At 44.2% G+C, this 19,647-nt stretch overlaps 1 protein-coding gene across 3 annotated transcripts in view; it reads right to left on the bottom strand.

Annotated features, from left to right (window-relative positions):
- Nucleotides 1–19,647, bottom strand: part of BRINP2 (BMP/retinoic acid inducible neural specific 2) — a 121,762-nt gene that overhangs the window by 92,652 nt on the left and 9,463 nt on the right. The window contains exon 1 of one of the 3 annotated variants that reach the window (XM_077763318.1): nucleotides 5,726–5,780. The exons of the other annotated variants lie outside the window; for them this stretch is intronic. The gene's annotated coding sequence lies outside the window, so the exon portion shown is untranslated. Of the gene's footprint in view, nucleotides 1–5,725; nucleotides 5,781–19,647 lie in introns of those variants that run through there. 3 annotated transcript variants of the gene reach the window in all.

Raw genomic sequence — 19,647 nt, forward strand, 5'->3', positions numbered from 1 at the left:
ATTCCAATTGATCGATGACACTTTTAAACCTATTTCAAAGAAATATGGTCTTTCATTGTAATTTTTTTTATTTTTTAATGTAGGGTTAAACCAAGCTATATATCAAAGAACATGTAAGAAGAAATACATATCTTATGTAACATAGGAAATAGATCTGATCTTTGTAAGGGCTATTCACCATAAATTTTTAGTTACAAAATATGCAGCCGGACAACTGCAAATGTTTCATGTTTCTAATCTGGGTTACTTCTGTATACATTATAGGTGAAAGACACATGAATCAAGTGAACTAGCTTTGGAAAGGAAACCGCCAGGCCATTAAGTCCTACACCCCCAAGGGCTACTGTAGTTTATTCCCATCCTCGTACTCTCCAGAGTTTTATCCAGTTTCATCTGAAATGTCTTCAGCAATGCATTTCCCGGAGGAAAAGGGCTGGGTAACAGTGCTTGCTGTTAGAAAGGTTTCCTGACATAAGCTGTGGCTGCTCTTTGAAATCTGGCCCAGAAATACTCTGTGTGCAAATTACTATTTGTTCAATTAGGACACAAGTTTTGATAGGACTTTTTAGTGATGAGACTCTGGATTAGTAAACTAGGGGACTGTGGTGAAAAAGCGAATGGAGATATTGTACGCTCCTGGAGGAATAATTCTTTCTGGACACACAACAACACGGCCACAACCGTCCGCCACATTAAGATGTTGGGTCTTGTCTTGACTGTTGAGTGAAGTGTTGGGCTTTTGCTCACTGGCTTGGGATGATTCCATAACAAGAGCTAACATTCATGGGCCAAGCAACTGTGTTCAACTCTGAATCACCTCACTTAATCTCCACCACAGCCCTGTGACAGAGACACAGTGGTCATCAACATTTTCTATATGAAGAGGCTTAGTTCTGTTAAGTGACTCGCTCATGATCACATCTCTGGTAGAGCCCAGAACTGAGACCAAGCCATCTGACCCTAGAGTCTGTTCTGACCACATCCTGGGTCCAAACAGACAGACTGGTCCCCCAAAGCTCACTTCTCATCCCATGAACTGCAGTTCATTAGTGAAGGAGGAACCATCAGATGGTCTGGTCTGCCTATAGCTGCTTCAAAGGGGATCCACATGCTTTTCCTGACTGACTCCCACCAGGGGAAGAAAGAGGAGAGAACAGGAGCCTGCCAACCTCGACAGATGGTGTGTAGGCTGTTCTGGAGATGGGAAGAGAGAGATTTTTGCTGGCTGACAAAGAACAAGGGAAAAAGATTGGAGAGAAGTGTGACATAAGCAGAAAGAGCTAAACTTGAATTTGAAATACATGTGGTAGAGAAGATTGAGGGATAGAGGCTGATCTAGGAGACAGATGGGTAAATAGACTTAAAAGGACATTATTTTAAATGCCACACAACTCCAGTCTAGTGAGGAAAAGTGAGGAGACACAATCAGAAATGAGAGAAGTAAACTCCATGATCTTTCGATGAACAGATTCAAAAACCTGTGACTTGTCTCCCCCATCCCCCAAGCAGTTAAAGATCCATATTCATGTCCAAAGGAAACTTTCCCTAGTCATTCTAACTTGGAGTCAGCCTCACAGAAGAGCAGAAGATGGAAACATTCTGAGGAAGCTTAGTATCATATCAGTCCTATTCATTGTCAGCTGAGTTCCAGAAAGGGGACATTAAAATGGAATGGAATTTCAGTTCAGTTGAAACTTATGGGTGAACCACCTGTTACCAAGCTCCAAGGAGCCCTCCGAATCTTGGCTGAGGGAACACTGATGTTGTGATCAGTGTCCCACATACTCTCCTTGCATTTTCTCTCACAAGCCTGGCTTAAGTTATTTATGCACATGACTTAATGTTAAGATGGTTTATTCATGAGATTGCCTTAGGAGACGGGAGATAGACAACCTGCTTTTGTGAGGATCTCTCTGGAGATTGGCAGTTACACAATGTATTGTTACTCCATCAGGCTCTTTGAGGACAAAACATCTCAATGCAGAGGCCTCTGTTTAAAATAATGATCAGTGTTGTGTAGGTCCCAATTTGAAAAGCATTTATAATGATGAAGTTGCTTGAAGAAAAAGAAACCAGATTCTTCAGCCCCAGACAGGGCCGGTCTGTGTTAAGGAGGATAGATCAGTGTCTTTGTCTGTTGGATCTGCAACAAGCCTGCAGGTAATTTACCAGCCGGAAGGTAATTTACCATCCTAAAGGTAATTTACCATTGCTGGCTGTGGTTCTTCTCTGGGAGACATGAGGAGCAACCAAAAATTAATCATTCTGCCATCTCTCAGAACCATTCACTGTGGACAGGTGCTTGACCAGAGGCAGAACTGTCTTGGATCCTATTCTGGGAAGTGTGCTTACCAGAGAAACTGATTACCAAATGGACCTTGTGAGAGGACTCCGTGGCAGAAAATCTTGCTGACTACATCATAAGAAAATTACTTTTTTCAGGTATCTTTTTTTCCAGCTTCCTTAATAGCAGTCTTTGGACATTTGCTTGGATTTGTGGAATCATATCTAACTGGGGACTATTGCTTTCAATTAAGGTCACATAATGTATAACTGTAATTCTTAATTGGCATTAAGACTTTTAAAATGTTTTGTCACAGCACTGCACTAGGGACATCAGTTGTGTCTGTCCCTTGTCCTCCTACACTGTGGCCTTTTTCACCTCCCCCAAATTCTTCTGAGCTCCAGGTTTCCCTATAATTAATTTGTGCTTTGTCCTGAGTTAGCTTAATTGAAAACATCACATTAATAAAACTTAGAAAAGAATGCTTATAAAGGTACAGGTAAAGAGGGTGAGTAACATTGTAAACTTATGCATTGCAGTTTCTGCTTTTACAAAAAAGACCTCTCAGCAAAGATAGGTATGAGTTTATTTTCTATACAGAGTTACTGAGTTCTTAACCTATAGCGCTCTGGGATTAAGCATAAATGTAAAGTATGGTACATTCTCTAAGCTCTTAGGGAGCCTACCATAGGATAAAACATGCATAGCTTGGAAGTTAAGAGGTGATATAAGAGTTAAATATGTTTCCATGCACCTGCGTGGCTCAGTCAGTTGAGCATCTGACTCTTATTTCGGCTCAGGTCATGATCTCACAGTTCATGAATTTGAGCCCTCTGTCAGGCTCTGCACTGACAGCACAGAACCTGCTTGGGATTGTCTCCCCTCCCCCCTCCCCGTCTCTGTTCCTACCCCATTCATGCTCACTCGCTCTCGCTCTCTCTCAAAAATAAACATACACTTTAAAAAACAGAGTCAAATAGGTCGCAAAGAGCTATTAAACTAAATATATTAATTTACCACTGTGGGGAAAGTTCTCCCGATAACCACATGACTCACTTTCCCACCTTCTTGTGGACTTTGCTCAAATGTTGCCTTGTCACTGAGTCCTGCCCTAACCATCTCATGTAATTGTGCCACCCTCCTCAACTGTTCCCATCTCCATTGCTCTATTTTTTTCTCATAGTACTTACTACCTTCTAACAAAAAATAGAACTCACTTATTCATAATGACTCTTGCTTATTTTCTGTCTCCTCCCACAAAAATATAAGCTCCATAAGGGCTGGGATATTATTTTCTGTCTACTTTGTTCACGACTCTATCTCTGGCTCCTAGAAAATGCCTGGCACCTTGGAGAAGCTCAATAAATATTTGTTGCTCTTGTTACATGAGCTTGGAATTGAACTAGATAGGATGAACACGAAGCTCAATGAGGTATAGTAGCTGCTGTAAGGAACTCACAAAATGATAATAACAACAAAGATAAAAAATAATACAGCAACAAAGATAGTTATTTATTGAGCAATTTATATGGGCCTGTCGCTCTGCTAAGTTCATTATTTCCCTATTTCATTTATTTTTCTACAATAATCCTTTTAGACAGATATTATCTCCATTGTATTGGTAAGAAAACAAAGGCTCAGAAAATTTAAATCATTGGTCCCAGATAACACAGCAAGAAAGAGGTCATGCTGGAATTTCTGTTCAAGTCTCTCTCTCTCTCCAAATTCACAATTTATCTTATTCTTTTAATTATGCAACTTTCCCAAACATATACAAAAGTGGAAAGAATCATGTTATGAACCCCTCTGTATCTGTCCCCCCACTCAGCTTCAAACAATAATGATAAATCTATGGCCAGCCTTCCCAGAGTTTGTGATCTTAAGCACTTGCTATATGATCCAATAAATGGAACAGAAATTGTATTCCTCTGAGAAGAGTGGGGCTCTCCACACGGGAGTGCTTAGGAAAGCCTTCACAAGGTCTGTTTGGTTAAACTACTATCTCCCCCTCCCCCCCACACACACACTCCTTTTCCTCCTCCTCCTCAGAGCTGATTACCCAGGCTTCACATGAAGCCCACAGGAATGAAATGCTCAGTCCCTGGTACTCGGCATGTCTGAGACTGGATCCAAAGGAAAATTACATGAGAAGAACTTGTTTTGGTGAGTCTATGTGTGCAGTTTGGGAGGCAAGAATTTTCCACAAAGCTCACTGACTGCCAAAGGGCTTCAGGATCCTCAGAGACAAGTTCAGAGACCTTGGAAATAGCCAATGTCTAAGACCAGCCCTCTCTACGGGCTTCTGGGCTAGTGCCTGATGGCAGTTCACCAGCCTGGTGCCACAGAAAGCCTGGGCGCCCAGGTGGCTCAGTCGGTTGATATCTGACTCTTGATTTCGGCTCAGGTCAAGATCTCACAGTTGTGAGATTGAACCCCACATCAAGCTCTGTGATGACAGTACAGACCCTGCGTGGGATTCTCTCCCTCTCTCTCTCCCCTTCCCCTACTCGCCCATTCCCTCTCTCTCTCTCCCTCTCTCTCTCCCCTTCCCCTACTCGCCCATTCCCTCTCTCTCTCTCCCTCTCTCTCTCCCCTTCCCCTACTCACCCATTCCCTCTCTCTCTCTCTCAAAATAAATAATCAACCTTAAAATAAAGTACTTTCTGCTAAGGGATGAGCACAAAATACCGCAGCAGGAAACAGTTGACTTAGGAGACTCACAGAATTTGGGGTATAAGAGGAAGTACTAGGAAGGCTTATTTCCAAAGATCCTGGTGTGACTGTAGACAGCTCCTTCCAAGTTTCCGTTATTAAGGAGCCAGTCCTCAAATTGTCCCTCCTGCCTTCTTTCCTCCCGTACCTCTCCCAAGTAGCTGAGAGGAAGAATCAGGAATCTGGGTAAGACAGATCCGACCTGGGTTCATACTCGATTTCTCCTACTCCTGCGACCTTAGGCTAATAACAAACCTGCCTAGATTTCAGCTTCTTGATCTTAAAGAGGGCACCTGTATAGTCTACATCTGTAGAGTGTCTAAAGGATGCTTGGCAAGTGTTAGTTCTTTGGAAATCAGGGTTGGGAAATTCTCCGCCATTGTCATGTGGCACTTCTCCTGCTTTCATTAATGAAGGAGATGCCAAGTTCCCCAGTGGGTTATGTCTATAACTACTATGATTCCTATTTTTACAAAGAAGGAAATTAAAGTAACCAAAAACTCCTGGCTGGATTGTAAGTTCCAGTGACCCACATCTCACATGCATTTTGGAAGAGATCCAGGATCTGGGAGCCAAGATGTCTCTTTCTCAATTCCCTCTCACTCCCCAGGACCATGACTTTGACCTCCTGTTATCTCCTGATTAACACCTTTGAAGGACCTGACAGGAAAAGTCTACTCTTCCTACAACATACACATATATGTACACACACACTGATTTGTGCCTTACCATGATGCACATGTCCTTAGTCTCCCTTCTCTTTTTGAATTAAGATTAGGAACCTGAGGGTCAAAGAGGTGAAGTAAATTGGAACTGTGTCACCCAGCCCGGCGTGCCCCTTCAGGGACTCCTCCGATGGTCAGGCACGTGGATGGGTTGAGACCAGGCTAGCCCGACAAGGGCCAGGCTGTTGCATTCCATATGAAGGTGTCAGCAGGATGGCTAGATCTTCAGCCCAGGCCGTTATTTGGTAGTCACAGGATTCCGCACCTAATTGCTCTCCATGAATCATCCTTGTCAGGTTGTTTTTGCTAAGCATATTTTGTGTTTAAGTACAGCAAAATCTTTCAAAGGTTCAGGGGGTCATTATAATAAATTCTCTGATGAATAAGGGGCCACGATCCCAGGCCCTCATGTAGGAAGAGAATCTTGAGGCACTGAGAGGTAGCTGGGGCTTCATTCCTCCCTGGCAGAAATTTCCAGACCTTCACTGCTGCAGGAGAGGCTGTCTGAGAGAGCAGAGAACAGGACAGGCTCTTGAGGCCGACTGCCTGGGTTCAGATCTTACTCTGCTATTTCCAAACTGTGATCTTAAGCAAATATTAGCTCTTGGTGTCTCAGTTGCATCCTCAGTGAAACGGGGTTAAAGTGACCCATAGGGTTATTTCAAGAAGTAAATAAGGTAGTACCTATTAAAAAGTGCAGAACAGTACCCGGTAAATATTAAGTGCTTAACGAATGATGGCTATTATAACCAACACTTCTCTAGACTATAAGATCTTCCCACAGTCAGTGGTTCCCCCAGTGCCACACTAATTTTGCTCCTTCTCTCCTTCAGAAATGGGGTAAGAGCGGAGCTGGGCTGCAGGGTCACCCCTGTCCAGTAGATGCTGCCCATCCCCCTATGACAATGTTTTCCATATGGAATTCACCCAAACTGAAGAGGTTTGTAGCCATAAAATGAAATGATTAAAAATTTCAAGGTGAACACATATTGAAAATATTTGTCTTAATAAAGTGAAAGCGTATGTTTCTTCATTGCAAAACATTTCGGAACCTCTAACCTGCTAAGTGAATTTTAAGCTTCCAACGGTATAGGAGAGGGTAGGTGGGAAGAAGAGAGCTATGTCCCCACCTCTTCCAAGCATAGACCTTGTTTTATTCATCACACCCATGCCTCAGGGACACTAACGTTCCACCAAACTGAACTGGGTGACGTTTTATTTGGTTTGCCTTAGAATGGTGTTTCTCAAAGGGTGGCCTTTAGATCATCTGCTTATTAAAACACAGTTTTCTGAATTTTATACAAGACCTATAGAATCAGACTCTCTGAAGGAGGAGCTGAAGATTCTGCATTTTAACAAGCTCCCCAGGTGCACATTAAATTTTGAGAACCACTGCACTAAAGAAAACACTTCCCTGATTTTGGAATTCTATACATTTGAAATCCTGAATACAAAATTTTTAGCAATAGGAAGGATACTTATTAACTTCCCAGAAACCCATATTTTATTTAATGAAAAATAAATGCTGTGGGGGTAGATGGTGAGGTTGTTTAATTGAATAAATGTTAGAAATTTTCCCTGTGCTAGACAGAAGGCTCAGATCCTGCCTACAAAATGTTTACAGTCTATACCTACGAATAGAGCCAAGAACACTGCTGGGTTTCTCGGCTGCAGTCACGTTAGTAGTCAAGTTCACATGGGATACAGGGGGCCCCTTCTGGAAATCAAAGTAGGGAGTAGAAGAATTAATTTATCTTCTAAATGGCTCAGTCACCAATGAACCACCAAGATACTGTTTTGGTTTTTGTTTGTTTGCTTGCTTTGTTTTTACTGTTTTGTGTTGATATCCAGCAAGAAATGCAGTAGAGAACAGGACAAAGAAGTCAGATGAAGCAAACGATGAGCGTAGGAAGTAGGGGAGGGGAAACCTAGTAGCTAAATGAATTATGGGAAGAGAAAAAAAAACCCAACCCTGCTGACTCTGTTCAGTTTAAGGTGAGAAATAACAGGATTAGAATGTCAAATTGCTGAGTGTTGCAGACCTGAACCATAAACCTTCTCTAAGCTGTTCGGCCTTTTTCCTCCGTGGTTACTAATGAAATATTGCCTTGAAATAAATAATAAAATAAAATAAAATAAAATAAAATAAAATAAAATTAGAGCTTGTCTCCATCTTAAACTTTTCATAATCACTTTCTAGCTTACGTGCAACTTCTGTAGTATCTTATTTTCATCTGTAACCTCTTTGCCCCAACTAGTAGTAATGGAAACTATGTGGGATTCCCCTTTCAGTGGGACCAGAAGATGCTAATGGGTGCTATAAGGAATCCAAAAACGCATGTGTCCAGCAGGAGAAATGACCAGGCACATTTCACCAGATGAGGGTGGCTGAACTATTCTCCCCTTTTGTCCAGATAATATCTTTATAAACTACATACTTTCTTGCACATCAAGCTTGCTATTCAGGTAGGTTCCTAAGTCTGTCTGTTCTTGCTCATTTCATGAACACACAGTGTGTTTCAAGCTTGGTAGTTGGTATCTTTATGATAAAATATCTGACTCCAGCACCTGAGGCCACAAGGAGTCCATTAGTCATTTCACTCTTCTCTCCTATGTGGAATGGGCCTGCCACCAAATAAAGACTTAACCGACTAAAGCCCCAACAGAGATATCACCAGCCCTGTTCTTCAGTTGTTTGCCTGAGTAAAATCTATCATTCCTCTATATGCACAGGGCATGTGTCAACTGTTTTAAAATTAGCCAATTTTCCTAAGCATAAAAATGGATTTTTGTCATATCACATGAACCATATATCATAGAAACAAACCAGTTTTTGTTGTGCCTTTTTTTTTCTTTTCAAAATGCATTAAGTCTTTTTAAGTCACTGCCAAATCCATTTTGCTCACTGCATTTGTGAGATACATTTAAAGAAACTAAGCAGAGGCAAAAAAAAAAAAAAGACCAAAACAAAACCTAAAACCCCATGCAGTGCCCTCCTCTGGAAAGAAATCTAGTTCACTACAAAACCAACCACACCCAGAAGGCTGGATTTCTTCACCTGCCTTTAAATAATAAGTATAACATTTGTATGCTGTTCTGCACTGAAAGTTTGGGATACCGCAAAATGGTAAAAACAAAAACAAGATGGTTAGGAAAAAGAGCTGTCATTTACTGAGCACTCTGTATGCACCAGACGTTACGGGAAGTGCTAATTCTCCATCATTTCATTTCAGACTCACAATGATCCTGTGATGTTTTACTGTATCCATTTTACAGATGAGGAAACTGAGGCTTGTGTGGTTAAGTAGCTTGGCACAGTGCATAGCCAGTACATCGCAGAGCCTGCCAGACATGTAAACCCAAGTGAATCATCCCTGAGCCAGTTTCTCTAGGTGACAGGTCATCTCACACGTGGGTGAAAGCCCATGAGACTTCTAGAGAGGTTCTACTGAGACATCAGGAGGCCATCTATGTCGACTCCTGCATTCCAGACTTCCCCTGCTAATGAAGGTTATATGGGCGTCATTGTGGACGCTGCCGCTTTGGGTTTCTCTCAGTCCCCACTTAGCTGTTGGAGAGGAGGCAGAAGAGACAGGGTCCCCTGTGTGTACCCACCACCAGTGCACAGCGCTGCTTTGAAGGACTGTGGGTGAGAGCAAGCCCCCTTTGGGAAATTCTGCTGGTGCACCTGTGCAATGCCCCCAACATCGCATGCAGCACAGGTCCTGAACAGGCAGCTGTCTATAGGGTTCCCTTTGAGGGGCCTATAATTCCTCTCAAAAGGGAAAAAATACAAATCTCTTACTTGGGTTAAAATATGTGAATTTGTCTTCCTAAGTGCTCAAGTGTTAATTGAGAGGGCAGCACATTACATCATTATTAGTCATTAATACTTCAGTACAAATTAGTTGATCAGGTTACTGAGAGGTGTGAAGGCCCAGAGGGAAAGATACTATTTTGATGGGGGTGGGGGGGTGCTGCCCGGAGGGCTGGCTGGTTTGCTGCAGGGGGCTGAGAAGCCCTCAGCAGCAGACACTGGCATTCGAAGGGAGAAGAGGTGGGGCAGGGAGAGAGGGGACCCCCAGTACCGATGCTCCCACCCCCACCCCACACACAACCGCCCTTCGGCCTGACCTTGTCCCTTTGGGGTTTGCAGGATTGCACTTCCAGGCAAGGGTCTCGGGAAAGGTACTCGCCACTCTCGGCAAGCTCCGCACCCAGGGGCTTGTAATGCAGCCTTTTGCCTCTAGGGGTCTCCAGTGCCCCGAGGCTTCGGGAGGATGTTGACCTTGCTCCATTATCCCGCAGGGCTCAAATCCCAAAGCACAAAGATTGCAGAAAGGGAAAGAGGCGCGTGCAGGGAGCCCCCAGGACCCCAGCCCCCGCCGGAACACTGCTCACCCATCTCCCCAGCTCCTGCCTGATGGCTTATTTATAGCGCATGCTAAATGGCTGAACACCAGTGAGGGGGAGGCAGAAATTAAGTGCCCCCGCATTCCTTACTGAGTGCTTAAGCATTTCCATACCTCAAGGGTATTCCAAGGACTTCCTTCCACAACCGCACCCCACAATCTCCCAGGAAGCCCCATCTCCAGGCTACCCAACCGCAGCTGAGCCGGAAGCCCCCCACTCCCTCATCCCAACAGCCTGGTGCTCAGGATGCTCGCTGCAGGAGGCAGGCGGGGGAACGGAAGACACAGCAGGGTCCTCCTCATCACCTAGGTCCTGCCACCGAGGCTGGGCCCTGATGGCCAGTCCCTCCTTGAGGTTAGGGATGAAGAAGGAAAGGGACCGTGAGGGAGGATCACAGCCTGGGTCCCAGGAAACCTCAGTGCACTATGAAAGCAGAGTCATTGAGGCCAGGGGTCCAGGGAGAGTTTTTCTATAAAATCTCACAACTGAAGAGTATTGGAAAAAGTAAAAAGTAAAAAATAAAAAACAAAACAAAAAACATTGAGAGAGAGAGGCAATATTACTCCTGATCCATGCTTGAAGAGGCCACAGGTTCACAGCTATACTCTGGCTTTCTAATCCATCCTAGGACTTGAGTTTGAAGCCCAGCTCCACTACTCACTAGCTGTGAGATCTTGGACAAGTGGCTTCACCTCTCTGTACTTATTTTTTCTCATCTGCAAAATGGAAATAATATCTACTTTGTAGGGATTTGTTAAAATAACGAAGGTCTTATAGCCAGCGATACAGTGTCTAGCACTGTGCCTGATATGAAGCCGGCATCTTATTCATATGCACTGAATTTCATGCATCTTCAATCCAGAAGAATGAACAACAGTCATTAGTAAATTCACAGGTGTTTTGGGGCTGGTGAGAATCTCCTATTTTAAAATCAATTTCAGTATGTCACCCATTATTCTAAATGAATTGCAAGTCTTGCTTTTTAAAGGAATTCTGTAGTGCGGTGGTTCCCAGTGTGCCTCGAACAGATGTTAGGTTCCCAGGAGGTTCCTCAGGGCCACTTGCAGATGAGAAAAGACAAGTGACAGGTGGGGGAACTGCAGGTCCCCAGGCCCACTCCAATCAGAGAGATCTCCTCTTATCTGCTTCATATATTGGGGTTCTAGGTAAGGGTTTATTTGATTAGACTCTTCTCCTTTTTTTTAAAGGTTAAAAACCACTGCTAATATGTCCTCACATAATTTGGGCAAAACTTTTCCTCCAAGCCTAAGGACGCTTGATTCATTTTATTTGTTTTAAAAGCCTGCTCTTTTGAAAATGGAACAACACCTGTATTCAGAAACAGAGGTACTCGAAATATTCAGCCCACACATACAAAACACCCCCGATGCGTAAGGCATTGCACTTGAAACTTGGCAGCATTTTTGAACGTGCAGTAACTCTCTTGGCCTGCCCCGCAAGTCCCACAAGAGTTTCACAGTGCTTCCAGCCCATTCCTGACTGATTTAGCCCAGACCTTGGAAGTTACCTTTACCCTGACCATAAATGTGCCCTTTCCCCTGGACAAGACCTAAGACAGTGATCACTTTGTGAAGCACAATGTGGAAGAGCATGAGCTCTGGGATCTGACAGACCCAAGTTCAAATCTCAGCTCTGCCACTTCCAAGTTGTGTGAGCTTGGATTCGCTATTTAATGTCTCTGAACTCTAATGTCCTCATCTATAAACAGAAGAGAACGACGCTTCTCAGAGGGTTGTAGGATGATTAAAGGAGACAGTGCCTGGAAAGCACTTAGCATGGTGCCTGGCATACGGTACTATTGCCAGGAAGTTCCTGACTCACTGGCATCTAACAGCATATACTGGGGTTACTACCTGACTCTCACTGGCTGCAGCTAAATGCCATCATTGTTCTCTACGAAAGTCAGTGTCTGATGAGCTTTAATACTTCAGGACACTTACACCGTAGCTGCCATTTTTTGAATACCCATTGTGTAGCAGGCGCTTTGTTGATACTTTTCAATCATTATCTTTAACCATCATGATACCTGGGCAAGATAAGGGATTATTATTTCCATTGCCCTAGATGGGAATCCTGAAGCTCAGAGGGGTTATGAAACAGATCTAAGCTCATACAGCTAGTGAGTGGCCAAGACGAGACTGAAGCCCAAGTTTGTCTGACCAGCAATCAGGGGCTTTTCCTCCCCACCTTGCTGACTCTTGGAGCTTTCCTGTGTGAAAGGCAGAGGGCATGGTGCAGGGGCAAGAGCCCTGGGTCCCAATGGCAGCTCCTCTGTGCCTTGTCTTCCTTAATTTCTGTCTGTAAACAGGAATGACATTTACTTCATAAAGGTTGTTATAAAAATTAAGGGCACCCAGGTGGCACAGTTGGCTCAGCGTCCGACTCTTGGTTTTACTTCAGGTTCATGAGTTCAAGCCCCACATCAGGCTCTGCAGTGTCAGTGAGGAGCCTGCTTGGGATTCTGTCTCTCTCCCTCTCTCTCTGCCCTTCCCCCACTCACTCTCTCAAAATAAATATATTTAAAAAAACTAAATACAACAATATAAGTAAATACAAGCCTAGCACAATGTTTATCATAAAGTAGGCACAATGTTTATCATAAAGTACATTAAATAGGTATGAACTTGTCCCACCAAGTCTTTTAGCCTTAGTATGAAAAATATTCATAAAGAAGATATATATGTGTATATATGCGGTATGCTATATGTAAATGTATATATATGTATGTGTTTGTGTATATATGTGTGTATACATATATATGTAGATATGCATAAAGCACATATGAGAAATTGTAGCACAAACTACCACCCAGGTCAGGAAACAAAGCACCACCACCCCCCACAAACCCCTCCCTGATCGAATTCCCTTTTCACCCACCAGTCCAAATCACTTCTCGTCTTGTTAAAAAATAATTTTCTTTTCCCCCTTTGCTCATGCCTCTGGGTTGTCTCCAGCCTTTTTGCTGTGCCCGTGCCTGTCACTTCACTAAGGTTCTGAGTGACACGTCATTCACAGGAGAGAAGTGAAATAAAGTGATTCAGCAGAGCGAGGATGCCTGTGTGTGTGTGTGTGTGTGTGTGTGTGTGTGTGTCCCTGCACCTTCTACCTTTCTGGAGAGCAGCAAACCAGACACCTTGTGAGATAGGTCTTAAACCAAAGGAACAGAAGGGACAGCTGGACCGATGGCAAAGGTTTGGGGAACAGTGGGACAATTGGTCGCTCCCCGAGACCACTCAGGACTGAATGGCCACCACCAGCAGTGGACATCACAGCAGCTAGAGCCTTGATTACAAACAGCACACAATTTCTCCTCTCCCAGATTCTTCCCTACCCTGGGATTTCTAACTTCCTCCATTGACAATCAGGTTTCAATTTAAATGTTCCCTCCTCGGGGCACCTGGGTGGCTCAGTTGGTTAAGCGTCCAGGGGTCAGTTCACAAGTGATCTCGCAGTTCACAAGTTCGAGCCCTGTGTCAGGTTCTGCGCTGACAGCTCAGAGCCTGGAGCCTGCTTCGGATTCTGTCTCCCTCTTTCTCTTTGCCCCTCCCCCACTCATTCTCTCCCTCTCTCTCTCAAAAATAAAAATTAAAAATAATAATAATAGGGGCACCTGGGTGGCTCAGCCGATTAAGCATCTGACTTGGAATCAAGTCATGATCTTATGGTTTGTGGGTTCAGGCCCACGACAGTGTAGGACAGTGTGGACCTGCTTCGGATTCTGTGTCTCCCTGTCTCTCTGCCACTGCCCCACTCACACTCTGTCTCTCTCTCAAAAATACAGAAGCATTAAAAAAAAAAAAGTAATATAATAACTGTTCTCTCCTTGAAGAGACCTTCCCTGACCACCACCTCACTCTCTTATAATACTCCATTTTAATAATCTTCATTACCAACACATGAAATGATCTCATTTATTTGTTTATATGTCTATTTTTTTCTGGATACTATTGTAAGAAGCAACATAGATTCAGCATCTAAACTGGGTTAGAATACCAGCTACTCTATTTATTATGTGACCTTGGACAAATTGTTTAACCTTGCTGGGTCTCTAAGTCATCATCTATAAAATGGGAATGTAGGATTTATTGAAATGAGAATTATAGGATCACTAGGTGAAGTAAACGAGTTAACGTATGTCAATCTTTCAGCAATGCCTGACACAGAAGTATTATTAAACTGTTAGCTATTATCAGCAATCTTAATAATCATCATTATTATGATTTTCATTCTATCTTGCCTCTAAAAGGTGAGCAACTTGACGGCACAGATTTTATCTGTCATTCTCTGTGGAATCCCCAGTGCCTAAGAAGAATACATGGCACATATACCTAATAACATACTAAATAAATACTTCCTGAGAAATATGTCTTTGAAACTCAATCCCAGCTGTACTGTTAAGTGCAGGAGATGGCCACATAAACAACTCAGGATAGTGTGGTGGGTACAGTACAAAAACAGAGTCTGAGTGACATGTGTAGAACTACAGAAGAGGAGGCAATAATTCTTTCTCAGAGCCTCAGGGAGGTGTTCACAGAGATCATCTTCGCAGCATCTTGAAGGTCTGTAACCCTGGAGAAGCAGGCCAGGCCAGGGGATGGTCCTGTCTGTTGCGTCAGGCAGCTGGAGTGCTCAGCAGGGTGTGGACAGAGGCATGGGAAGGCGGCTAGGCTGGCTTATGAAGGACGCCCTGTTTATCATACAAAGACATTTGGGGTTTACTCTGACAGTAGCTGGGAATCACTGGAGAGTTGCAATAAGGGGAGAAGCATAATCAAGTTTACCACTGTGAAAGTTTGCTGCAGCCGCAGGGAGGAGACTGGACTGGCTAGGCTTTCAGAGATGAAACAGGGAGACAGAGCACTGGGAAACTCCACATGAGGACTGAAAGCCTGACAAAAGGGTGAGGGGGGCGGTGGGGGGTGGAGGGAAGGGTGGCTTTAAGAAACAAATGGAAGACCTNGGGTTTCTGAGAGGAAGTAGAGCCCAGGACAACCTGTAGTTCTTAATTATGCCTCTGGGGGTTTAGGTGAGCCATTAGCCAAAGCAGGGAATTTAGAGAGGGGGATCATTTTATGTGTGAAATTTGTACACAGCGAGTTCACCTTTGGATATTTTAATCTTGACAATATCAAAGCAAAGGCCTTTGGTAGGAAAGGGTGTTGACATGTGTTGAGCATCAACCAAGTTTCTGGAATCGTGTTTGGAACCTTATGTGATTTGTCTGGTTTAACATTTAGAACACTTTGAGAGATGTGGCATTATTACTTTTTATTTTCTAGATGATGAAACTGAGGCTTGGAGAGGTAATAAGCCCTACTTTACACAGTTAACCATGAAGAACACTTAGTAGACTGGTTTGACTAAGGAAGACGGAATGAAGTGCATACAAGAGAAGGATTAGGAAATAAAGTAATAAAGGTAGTTTGGGGACAGATCATGGAAAATTTTGAAAGGAGAATCAGGCGAGAGAAAGCTTGGAAAACACTTTGTAAACTATAAAATGCTGAGCAATTTGTAGAGTTCGAGTTGTGGCCCAACCACACCGCAATTAAAAATAATAAGATAATAACGAGTGAATTATAATGTTCAAATCTGTAATCATTAAACAAAATTCAATCATGATGCTTTCCCCTTATTCTTCCTACTCATAGGTCCACAAAAGAATATTTAACACACAGCAATGACTCTTCTTTCTCCCCACCACACAAGCAACATGTCTGGTTTGAAGGAAAACTCTCACAAGGAAAGACAATAATGTGGTAGAGATGAGAAGGAAGAAGGAGATATGAAAAATCAAACACACCTAGCTGGTCCCAACTGCTGTGTATTCACACTTGGGGGTGAAACCCTCAAGGTGATTTCCTTGGTTAATTCCCACTGTCAGGCAGAAACTCAAAAATATTAGGATTGGGTCGCCTGGGTGGCTTAGTGGGTTAAGCGTCCGACTTTCGCTCAGGTCATGATCTCGCGGTTCGTGGGTTCGAGCCCCGTGTTGGGCTCTGTGCTGACTGCCAGCTCAGAGCCTGGAGCCTATTTCAGAGTCTGTATCTCCCTCTCTCTCTGGCCCTCCCCTGCTCACACTGTCTCTCTCTGTCTCTCCTAGAAATAAATAAAAATATATAAAAAAAATATTAGGATAAAATGACCAGGTCTCTTATCTACGAGTTGTTTGCATGTCAAACGAGGTCTGCAATGCTCTGTAAATGCTTTGCATTGGGCTGAATCATAGTCAATGAAGTGCCCCTCGAATGTAAATCAAAGTAAGCCATGTGTGCCCTTCTGGACTTTAGATTTCAGAAATACACACCCCCCAGGCCCTCTGGGCTGTTTGGCATCACTCCCTCCATGTTCTTTCTATTTATATCTCTGGCTCCTCTTACCTCACACCTCTGTCCTTTGTCTACACTACTTATCACTCCTCTACAGCCCCTGGACCAGCACTGTCCAAAAGAAATGTAACTTGAGCCACATTCATATTCTCAGCCCTTCTAGTAGCCATGTGAAGAAGTACAACGAATGGGGTGAAACTAAATAAATTTCACATAACCCAAGCTATCTAGAATACTATCATTTCAGCAGGTAATCAATATTAAAACTTATTGAGATATTTTACATTCTTTCTCTTAAACCATGTTTTCAAAATCCAGTATGCATTTTATACATTTTACTTTATATGCACTTCAGGCACTCAAGAGCCACACGTGGCTAGTGGCTACTGTGTGGGGAGTACAGTGTGGATTAGAGCTCAGCCTTGTGAGGTATCAAATTGCCCGTTCCCCCACTCAACCCTGCATTCCAGACATATCTGCATTCCACGTGGGTTCCAGGAAAAGGAAGGATACAACTGGGTGTTGAAGACTCCATGCTGTCATGTTACTCAATTTTATCTCCATCTGCATGGCAGAGTAAAGATTTCAAAAGAGATCAACCTGCATCCTAATTGGCCAGATGATCCCTATCCACTGCTGCCCCCAGTCCGAAGTATAATTGAGTGGCCTCTCTTCACTTGCAGAGAGAAAAAAGGCTTTAACCCACAACCACTCCCTACACATCCAGGGGTCTGCACCTTTGCCTTAGCCCCCAACAGGGCACGGATACTTATTGAACAGGAAAGAAAAAGGCGTCAGACCCACTGTCCAGCTGCATGAGCACTGAACACAGAAAACAAAGGTGACAGGGGTCCCAAGAAAAGATTTTAAAGAGAAAGTAAATATCCTTTAGGACTGTCCTCAGACAGCCCCTTTGGCGCTAAGGGAGCCAACAAACCACGTTCTGGGGATTTTGCTCTTGACCTGAGAGCAATTGTGATGTGACGTTAGGTAAGTCATTCTACTCTCAGCGCCTGTTAGGAATTGCCTCCATCTTGGAATGGGGCCACCCAAGCCACGAGTAACAGGCAGCGTGAGTAGAGGTCTCAAGCCAAGTGAAGACCAATGAACAGTGTGGTTGTTCTCTCACAGAACCTGTGGCCTGCCTTGACCTTTATTCTGGGAGACAAAGCTCAGTGCTGGAGCACACTGTGTGGCTCACTGGTCGCCGCCAGCTCCTGGTGGTCTGCAGCCCACGGCCTTTCCTTGGAAGCCGGGCGGTCTGCCTGTTTCCTCTCCTGCTCGGCTGAGCAGTCACAGCACCCCATGGTACAGCTGCGGGCAGTACTGGGCCCCACCTCCCTGCTTTCTGTGGCCTCCTCCTCTGTGCCTGCTACAGCATATGTTTTATTAAAAGGGAGAGAGGAGGGGAGGCAGGAGGTTAGGTACATGGGCATGCTCAAGAATCTTAAGATGGAAAATCTCCCGCTCAATGCTAAATGCCTATGGGCTCTGGCATTTTGCCAGTTCTAGCTAAACCCCCACAGGGACATTTGGGTGGGCAAATGGGAAATGCAGGAAAATCAAGACTCTCTCTTAGGAGGTTCTGTTTCTAAAATATGAAGAGATTTGTCTTACGTTTTCTTGAAATTTGCCTGATTTTCCCCCAATATCTTCAACCAAAATTTTTGATACAGTGTTGATAAGGTCCCTGACCTTGAGCATGATTTTTCTCATCATGTATGGATTAGACTTGAGGGGGGTTGGGAGGCTAGGTAATTTTCAATGCCTAATGAGGTATCCAAGGTCTGAGAGAACTTCCTCTAGGCCAATGTATGCTTCAAGTAATTAACCCAGGTGTATGGTATTTCCAGGATCCAAGTGGAGAAATCGCCCAGGGTAAACCCCAAGGAAACACACAAGCCTCGAAATTTCCAGCATTCTAACTATGCTGCAGTTGGCATCTCTGTCAGCTGGAATCCTTCCCCTATTTCTTCCTCTCCCAGCAAATCCCACCCCATCCCCCATGGCACAACTCAAATTCTCCCTCCTCAGAATACTGATAGCTCTTGTTATCTGTACAAATCAATCGTGGATTAATTAGGTCAGCCTCACGAAGCTCTTGTATCGAACTGCTGTTGAGAATGTAAATTGTCATTTATCTTTCTCCCAGATGTAGCCTCTTTTCCTAACTAGACTGTAAGATCGTTGAGGGCAAAGGCAAGGTCTTCTAAGACTCTTATGCCTCACAGCCCTCCGGTCAGGGCCAGAGGAAAAGCCCTACATCACTGAAACTTCCCACTCTTGTGTAGCACAGAACAATTGAATGAAATCTCAGTGACTGAGATGAAACCATTCCTTAGGAGAAGTCAGTGGAGTCTGGGGTTAGTCCAGGAGGGCTGAGCCCCAGGCCTCACTCCATGGGACCCCAAGTAAAGCAGTTCATCTTTCCAGGGTTCTCTGCCCTCTCTTTTCCAAGGAGGGAAGCTCCACTTCTTGGGGCCATCCAAGATAAATGAGACAATAAGCTGTGTGAGGATTAATTAGATGAGCTCCCTGAAATGCTTGCAGCCCATTGGAAAAGGATGCCACTATAAAATGGATACAAGGTCTTCTTATTTAAGAGAAAGAGTTGAATCGCCAAAAATACACTGCACAGTGGGGAAAACAAAACACTAACCAGGAAACCTCGACACTAAGCATCCCCGTCAGCAGAAAGTGCCCACGCAGCTGTCTCAAGTCCCTCCAGATTACCTCTTGTTTGTGAGCTAGGGAGGGTTCTGGAGCACCATCTCAGAAGGGATCTTTCTTACGTGGTGCTCCCTGGTGGCCAGCCTGTGCCTTGGGAAAGGCGATCAGAAGGAGTTGATGACGCAGGCATGTTCTTTGCCCTCTGGCCTTGCTCAGTAAACAACCTGTTAGCAGGGCCAGAAGGGAACACCCAGAGGATGCCCTTCCCCCATCCTTGAGCCTGGCCCAGTGCTGGCAGAGTGGGCTCCCTCCTCCCTCCCCAGTCCTTCCTTCCTCTTCTCCTCCTTTCTGGGCCCCACACTGCAGTGCACATCACTCCATTCTGGGAGACAACGCCAGCCCCATTTTTGGAGAGGAGGGAGAAGAAACCGTCAAGGATGACTCTGTCTTCCCCATCCATGGCTGCTGCCCCAACCCTTTGAATCCAGTTGCG

The sequence above is a fragment of the Crocuta crocuta genome, unplaced genomic scaffold (genome assembly GCF_008692635.1).
Source record: "Crocuta crocuta isolate KB4526 unplaced genomic scaffold, BGI_CrCroc_1.0 scaffold3, whole genome shotgun sequence".
NCBI lineage: Eukaryota > Metazoa > Chordata > Mammalia > Carnivora > Hyaenidae > Crocuta > Crocuta crocuta.